This window comes from Boleophthalmus pectinirostris, unplaced genomic scaffold (genome assembly GCF_026225935.1).
Source record: "Boleophthalmus pectinirostris isolate CB_2022bp ecotype Guang Dong unplaced genomic scaffold, ASM2622593v1 HiC_scaffold_22, whole genome shotgun sequence".
NCBI lineage: Eukaryota > Metazoa > Chordata > Actinopteri > Gobiiformes > Gobiidae > Boleophthalmus > Boleophthalmus pectinirostris.
In genome coordinates this window covers 10,360,021-10,368,997 of record NW_026571190.1, presented here as the reverse complement: position 1 = coordinate 10,368,997, position 8,977 = coordinate 10,360,021, and positions in this window count along the sequence as shown.

Genomic DNA, 8,977 nt, shown 5'->3' with positions numbered 1-8,977 from the left:
GAGCACAGACACTTGGCAATCCATGGTGAACACTGCAGAAAATGTACTGTTGTTAAAATGATTTGAATTAACTTGCGATTTTTGAGTTGTTTTGACTAATTTAGAGTTATTTACTTAGTTGGTAAGTTAATCAAGTTATTTTAAGATATTTTTACTGATTGCAATATAATCTGACAATGGAGTAAGAATTTTGTCTGTTTTCTTGCTTAACTTGACAATTTAGCTCAAAATTAGAAAAAAAAATCTGTATTGAAACCAGTCAGAAGTATCTTGAAATAATGGTAAATGATACAGTCAATATACGAAGTTGCTAAAATTTATATTCTGATCTCAAGTCATTTTAACTAATAGACAATTTTTTTGCAGTGTGCAACTTTTACCTCCAAGAAAGCTATTTTGTATTTTTTCCATCATAAAAAAGTGGTGCTAGATGGTAGAAAAATATGTAGAAATAAATATAAGTAGTTTGAGTAGTTGTATTTTAGAGCCAAATTAGATTAGATTCAAAATAGTACACTAGACTAGGGTGATTATAGAAAATTCCTTTACCATTTTAACTATTTTTTTTGTGTGTATTATTTTGCGCTTCGAAAGCAGCTATGTAGAAAGATTGAATGTGCTGAACAATCACATCCCAAAACGGTACATACTTACACAAATGGACAGTATTGTATAAAGAATGCCAAAATAATGTATCCAAAGAGGAATTGTGAGTTTTTCAGTTACTCATTTATGGCATGTATTAAGGAAAAAATGTGCTACTATTTAACCTTAAAGCATTATAACTTTTCATTGACTTGCTACTCTGTAATCTGTTGGCGTATACTAGCAATGCCAATATTTAGCTTTGTATAGAGTATAGATTGGCGTATTTTACTTTCAACATTACGGTAAATAGCTACTACCAATAGCTATTTTAAACTAGCTCACTATGGATTGTCGTAAGCGTCTGTGATTTCATTGCTATAATTTGGGGTGCATCCAAAAAGTGCATTGTCCATCCCCCTTGTATCCTTCTTTACACTTTACACTATACTGATATAGACACAACATATTAGACATAAAACATTCTAGATGTGGCTGATTGGTCGGTGTTGTCTGGTGGTGTCATATGCTGTAAGTCGTGTCCGTTTTGCCACATTAAGATGACTGGGAAATGGAGATTTAAAATGGTTCCCGAGGAGTTTGTATCTAATATTGGGTACAAATGGGTAGCTTTGCTGAAGTCCCCCCTGACCATTACTCCCTATACACCCCCAAACCTCAAACCTTGTATTGTCTTTTTCAACCCACTTTCATTAGTTGTTGCACGCAATTAGGAATGGGTTTTCAGAAACTTCTAGAACGCACTTAGCTTCAATAAAGTGACAACCCAAATTTCATAAACATTGGGACAGTGAGTAAAATGCAAATTCATAAATAGTTAGGAAAAAAGGCAAGATATATCACATGTTGAAACCAAGATTGCATGTGATAAAGTGCTAAAATGCTAAAATGAAATCACTATCCAAATGCATTGAAATTGGGGTTGTTCTAACTAAATATGCAGATGTTTTGATGTCATACAAGAGACCAAAATTATTTATTTGTATCGACATCTTAATTTGGATTTTGACATATATAGCACTTAAAATGGCAGTTTAGATTTGTCCAAAAAGAAAATGCCATTTAAAAGAACAACTAGTGAAATGGGGTCATTGTCCCTTATCTCTTTCCGTCCAATTTCCAATTTGTAAAAACTTGTGATTTTTGTCCTCCGAAACAGCACATTTAGCAGCACAAAGTATTTTTAACGTGTCCATATTGAACCATTAAGGTCTGTTTATAATGTTTTTCTTCACTGGAACAATTTTGCCACATTTTTATCGATATTATTTATGTGTGATTTTAGCATTTTTTGGTATTTAAAACAGAAATTTGGGGCGGGTTTTGCGCGGGTTTTTGGGAGGGTATGGGTTTACTGTATCACTTGATTTCACTTGATTTGTAAATGGATTATGCACACACACGCACATGCAAAATGACACAAAAACTTACCATTTTTAACACAATTCATAATTTAATTCATGTTTTTGATTTTCATAAACAGGCCCAACAAATGTGACCAAAATTTTAGTTTACAAATTTCAGCTGACTGATAGTATTACTTAACTTGATGTGTGCGAATAAGCTAAAGGTATACTGTGAAATGTACACTGGGCAAGATGGTTTTCAAAAACATTTTAATGACTGGTATTTTGATTGGAAAAACTGTAAAAGTGGTGCTATACAGAATATTTCATTAACAGCTTATTTGTTTTGATAATACAATTTAAGCTGTTACGTTAATATTGGATGGAGAGTTAGCAAGTTTGGAGGCAGTGGCTTTGTACTATTGATGCGCTAAGGACCAAAACAATTACCGTAGATTAGTTAATATTACCTTAGTTTAGGCTCAATATGGCAAAAATATTAGAAAGTCCTGAAGCCATTTGCTGTACTAGTTAAGCGCTTATTACATGTTAACTTAACCAGCAAAATGGCGATTCCGAGCTGCCAAAACCTGACCAAAACAATGCATTAATTCGTACATTTTGCGGGCAACCAGTGTCACATAAGGACCAAGTTTTTCCAAATGGCCTGTTTCCACCTCATATCCATTCTATCCTATGATTTCACCAGTCATTAAAACTACTGAAGATTGTATGTTTGTCCTGGTTTAAACTGTGAACGAAAGTGTTGATTCTCTATCAACCAATAGAGACGCGCCAGAGGGAGACGGATGGACAAGAATACACTGCAGAAAATAATATTGAAATACGTTAAATAGCTTGGAAACACTAAAAATTTACATAGTTGTTTTGAGAATTTTTAACTAGTTTAGATTTTGTTAATTGGTAAGTCTACATGATGACAACAGTTTTAATAGTTTTTCCTATACTCAAAAATGACATGTAGCCCATAAATCAATGCATTTTGTAATTTATTTCTATTTAATTATTTTGAGTTAACAGAACACATTTTAAGTAAGAGTAACTTAAAAATCAAAATATTATTGTTGGATTAACTTAAAATAATGAATTAGAATAAGATTGCATAATACATTTAGTTAAACTCAACATTTCATTTTTGGAGTGTATTCCAAGTTAAATTATGTGCCAATGAACTGTATATGATAACTTGAGTAAATGCAAACATACTTATTATAATAATTTAGCTTAAAACAAGAGATCAGAAACAAATATCTTTAAACACAGTCAAAATGTGTCATCCTGGTAATTAAATTTAAATTAGTAAAACTGCTCAAAACAAGTTGAATATTTTTAATTCAATTCAATATAACACATAGATTGTTATTTTTGGCAGTGTAGTTGTTTGGACAGTGGGTATTTTGAATGGCTTTTGAAAAGAATATGAAGCTACTATATACCAGCACACACTCTAAAAACACAAACATTTACAAACAGTACACAAATCACCTCTATCATCTTTGAGCCATAACTTTTACTTTCACCGATTACATGTCACTATTTTATTATCAATCTTTATTCTTGAAACTTTTTAAATGTGAAATTATTATTTAGGAAAAAAATGAGATGTGTTTTTATTTTGTTTTTGAGTTGTTGGGCAGTATTAAAAGCACTGTTCCTACATGATTCCTGTACAAATATATACATATATGTGAAACAGTCAAGGTGAGAAGCCGGCAGAATGATTTCCTATGGGTGCAGAGTCTGGGGGAGCAAAATACAGTCAAAATAAGCAGATTTTTCACTCCATGCAAATTAATTGTAACTCAACACTAGTCTAATACAAGGTACCAGCCAACAGATATGATTAGCCAGGCTTGTGTTACCAAAGTCATTGTAGTTATGGCAAAGTTTTGTTGGTAAAATAGGTGTAGATTGCAATACATCACAGACAGCTAGGGGGAGTCACTTCAAGCAAATGTAATTACTTTGCTAAATAGTGTATGAAATTAGCTTAGCCGTTAGCGCCAGTAGGTTTGATTAGGTTTGTGCTTAGCTTGTGTAACGAACTTCAGTATTAGCACTTTTTAGCTTTAGCAGTGAAATAGCATGCACTGGATAGCCTAGGCTTAGTGGAGCGTTTTGCAAATCTAACATTAAGGCCAGTAAATAACATTAACTTCTTATTGGCTCTTTTCAGTACGCATTGATGTAGCTGAATTATTGTGGCCTCAAGCTAGAGTAACAACCGACTTTGTAGCAGAAATATGTCACTACGAAGCTGGTTTTATGAATTGGGTTACTGCCGCTTGTTTTAGCAGTGTAGTCTAAATGTGTAGTTTAAATGCATAGTTAAAGTAGAACTAGCCTACTTAGTGCTTCAACACATTTTAAAGATTTGGGCTAAAATATTTTAAGTGAGCCCAACACAACATGCTCCCCCCTCAGTGTTTTGTAGAGTGCATAGACCAGGGCCTGTAGACTGTGTCAGACCTTGTGTCAGACCTTGTATCAGATCTTGTATCAGACCTGGTGTCAGATCTTGTATCAGAGCTGGTGTTGAGTTACTGTTGATATGAACCACAGCGCTGCAGAGGAGCCCCCCACTCGGCCCGACCAGGTGCACCCGGCCACACAGTATTTTTAAGGGTCTAGTTTTACAGTAACAGTATTCTATCATTTCATTGCCTGACAATGGATGTCTTGTCAGTGTTTTTAACCTCAGATAAAAAATAGTTTTTTGTGCACTTATTGCCCATCGTGAGCTCTCTTATTCTTGGTGTGTAAGTGCATTGAGATCCCATTGAGGGACCTGTGTATAGTCTTGCAGCATTGGTTATAACCTGAAGAAATAACATGAAAATGAATGAATTCATAATAATGAAGATAATCTTATACTTAAAAAAGAACAAAAAAAGACAGTGAATCTAGTTGTTGTTTGTGGCATGGTTATGCATTCAATGGTCCTCATTTTAATGATGAAAACAAAACAAAAAAATCATTCTTTTCCACAGGCGCTGTTCTGCTGATTTCTTTTTCGTTTCCACTCTTTGTGCAGTATTGCCGTTCCTTGTTGCTAATGGTGTTGCTAAGCTAGCTTGCTTGCTCAGTTGTTTACCACCAGAGCAATATGTTGTAGCATTTCTTTTGACCAGTAATACAGAAATGTAAAACCATTCCTTTTTTCTCTAAAATTTCTCAAACTGCATGGATCTATGACTGCGAATCTTAAGTGATATGAATACTATTATTAATATTGTTTCTCCTAATCAAATAAAGCTGATTTTGCAGTTGTTAATTATAGAAATGTATTGCTCTGGCTCATTGTCCCTGTGCTTGTTCGCATCCTCTTCCTCGCCTACTGCCTCGGCCACTGCGACCTCTAGCGCTTTAATATTCTTGACTCCAAATATAAATTATAGAAGCTGTTTTTTTATTACTTCCTGCAGTCACGCGGACTAAAATATGCATGCTAAGGATGTTTCTAAGCAACTAGCACAGTAGTCTTTCATAGGAGACATTCGCGATAGTGACATTTTCATTCAATCTTTATCGAACGTGGCCTTCAACTGTAACTCTTAGAATGGGGAGAGGATGGGAGCTGCATATAGTTCCCTTTTTTCAATTTTCCAATGTCTTTTTGTGATTAGACTATATGTACTTTAACACTACTTATCCTATGTCCTTATGTCTATCCATAACAGTACTACTACTACTACTACTGCAACTAATACTCTTGGACATATACAAGACAAGAGTGCAACCTAGCATCAGAAGTGAACGTGTTAATTTAGTATATTTAATTCACTTTATATTGCACGAGTCATAATCGCTTAAATTTGGTACATAGTAAGAAAAATTGCCTTACTTATTATGAACATGCCTGCTAAAATCTTGAAATTTTACACCAAAATCTATTGAAATGGCTCAGAATATTTAATCACAAAATTAAAATTAATGCTATTGCAGTATATTTAGTACAATTGATTCTGAAGTGATGAAACCTCTTACAAATTTGAAATCTAAAATGTCGTTAGTATGTTGTACCACTAACCCACAATTTTGGTTTGGCTGGACATTCTGGACATGGGAACTGTAATGTCTTTTTATTGTTTTATTCTTTTCAGTTTTTCCATAGTAACTTTAGACTTTTGTATGCACTCTGGTTGCTTAGTAGCGAGCTTTATCTGAATCACTCCTCCATTTTGTACATATCTGTGCCAACAGCTTGGGCAGACAGTGGCTTTTTTATTTGTAAAGACATAAACTTGCTTGCATATATAAATAAAATGAAATACTACACTTGTGTACTTGTTAATAAGGGAACATTGAGTTTGTGTCGTCATTTCTTTACGGATATGAACTCATTAACAGTTCAGACACAATATTCACTTAACATATTCATTAATCACAGACAATAATTTCTGATTTGAAGTCTTAGAAAACTTGTTCAAAGGAGATAATAGTCTGATTTGAATTGCTTAATTGCTATAATAACACAGTACTGTTGCCACCTGCTTTGTCTGAGATGGTTCACAGTATGAAAAAAAACTCAACTATTATTCAATTTGAGATATTTTTATTGCAGGAAATAACCTTGAAAATTGCATTCTTTTTCAATATTGCGTTCTTTTTGTGATGTCTTTCCACACATCTGACTTGTAAATTGGTCTTATGGAGTCAAATGCTTGTCCTTTAACATAGATAAATTTAATGTCATACTGTGGAACATTCCAGGTGAAGCAAGGTGTGCCCTGGTTTATAAAGTCTTAAAAAGAACACTGCACATTTACACACAATATCATAGACTTTATCATAGACTTTATCAGTAATTTTACCTAATTAATTACCTAATGTTTTCTCAAAGTGTCTTGTCCAAAGATACAACAACAGCACAAAAAAAAAAAAAAAAAAAAAGCATTACAACCACCAACCATCTACCAACTCACCCAAATGACCCTCACCCTAAAAACTCCATCAAGAGTTAAAAAAGAAATATCTCAAATTTGATCAGACTGTTGGGTCATCTTCAAATATTTGTTTCCATGGCCATGTTACTGCTTTGGTGAGAATGTTCCACAATACAATATTAACATTAACTGTCTCCATGGAGCCAAATTACCAGGCCAAGTTACAGGTTAAATGTAAAAATGGATGGTTTTCAAGATATTTTCTTTAGTAATGTAAACACTTGTAGAATTCTCCACAAGTTACATATCTATCATCATTACATTGTACAGACCACTGAGTCACACAATGTTCTTTCAAATGATCCTCTGGTTGAATATAGCAGGTAACTATAGCAACGCGAGCAAAGCCTGAATCACATGACTAATCCTAATGGCCTGGTTTGATGTATGATTTTAATGTGCATATTATAAACAAAAAATACATGCTATACTATTCAGTCTAATTAAAAAGCAAGTTAATAGTGTTTGTGTATAGTTAAAGCTGTAAGTGTAACTGCACTTAAAATGTTCCATAGCATGGGATTATCCTTCAACATACAAGCAGCAGATGATATAATGCCAAGTTACAGGTCAGATCTGTGTTGAGGCGACCCCACACACGGTGAGAATGTAGGTTTGGCATTGTATTTTTAGCAATAAAAAGCCTGCAAATTAATAAATACAAGTTAGATAAAATTTACTGCCATACGGTTGAACAATTCACCTCTATGAATTGTTGATAGTTAGAGTAGAAAAAGTTACATAGTGTACCTTTAAGATGCATTTTGATATTTGAACCAGGGATCTTGCTGTTGAATGCTGCTGTCTTATTATATTTTGTGTGTCATATTGCGTCCCCAGATGGCCCCTTATGCTCAATTTATTACGTAATATTCCTTTAAGAGAATTACGTCAACACATATTTTTTACACATGAGATATTGTCAACAGTGTAATTTAAGCATTTAATTACATTTCACACAGTCTTAAACAAATTAAAACAATAAGAGAAAAAGTATTGCATTTAATAGGTTTAAGAAAATAAGTGTAAATTCTTGGACATGTTTTTAATACAGATCCTTTTCATTTATAGACTGAACTAAATTTGGGAAACTGCACCACCTGGCGGACATTCTAGGAACGCCAGTGACAAACAGGGAGTGGCTGTGTGAGGACTATGATTTTGAATGTTTATCACTCGTAACGTACATTAACATTACCTAATGAGGGATGTAAGTAGCAACAGCAGAACCAAGTTTTGGTTTAAAGGTGCATTGTGTAACTTTTCTGGTGGATGGTCCGCTTTTCTCCATAGAAATGTTATTGTTTTGGCTGGAATGTTTCACAGTATGGCATTAAACCTTTCTATCTTCATGGAGGTCAAACCAGATCAAGTTGCAGGTCAAATCTGTGGAGAGGCAACCCCGCTCATAGTCAGAAAGCCTGTTTTTCAAGGTATTTTTGATCTGTAAAACCACATGTAATTTAATAACTGTAAGGTAGAGCTGTTTAATGTCATACTGTGGATTATTCCAGGCAGAGTAATGACATAAGCACAGAAACTTGTAATTGATTATGAGAAAAATATAAATGTGTTTTCTATATATCTCTCAATTGTATACAATTCTTTTATCAAATCAAGCACATTATTACCAAGAGTTATGGAACGCCAATCTTCCTGACTGGTTTGAAATCTGTTCTAGACCCTTTAATACACAGTAAATGTGAGTGTATGGCAAGTACATGACTATGTTGTCACAATTCCCGTAGCCTTGATAAGACAGAAATACATAAAAGGCCCCAAAACCTCTTATTTATTTATTAGTATCCATTGTTAATAAAATGACTTGTATCCATTTTTTTCCCACAAAATTTGTTTTGTCCCAGTACAGATATATTGTATAAACAGTTTTTAAGGTCAAAGTAAGTCTGCTGTGTATACTCTCTGCATTTAATTAGAAAGCATTCTGTTGTCCGATTATCAGAAAATACACTCTTTGTATACTAGTTTGTTGTCAGCAAAATGTTGCTCTCATCTCTGAAAGTTGTGATGCTTATAAACTCATTGTACTGAATAATT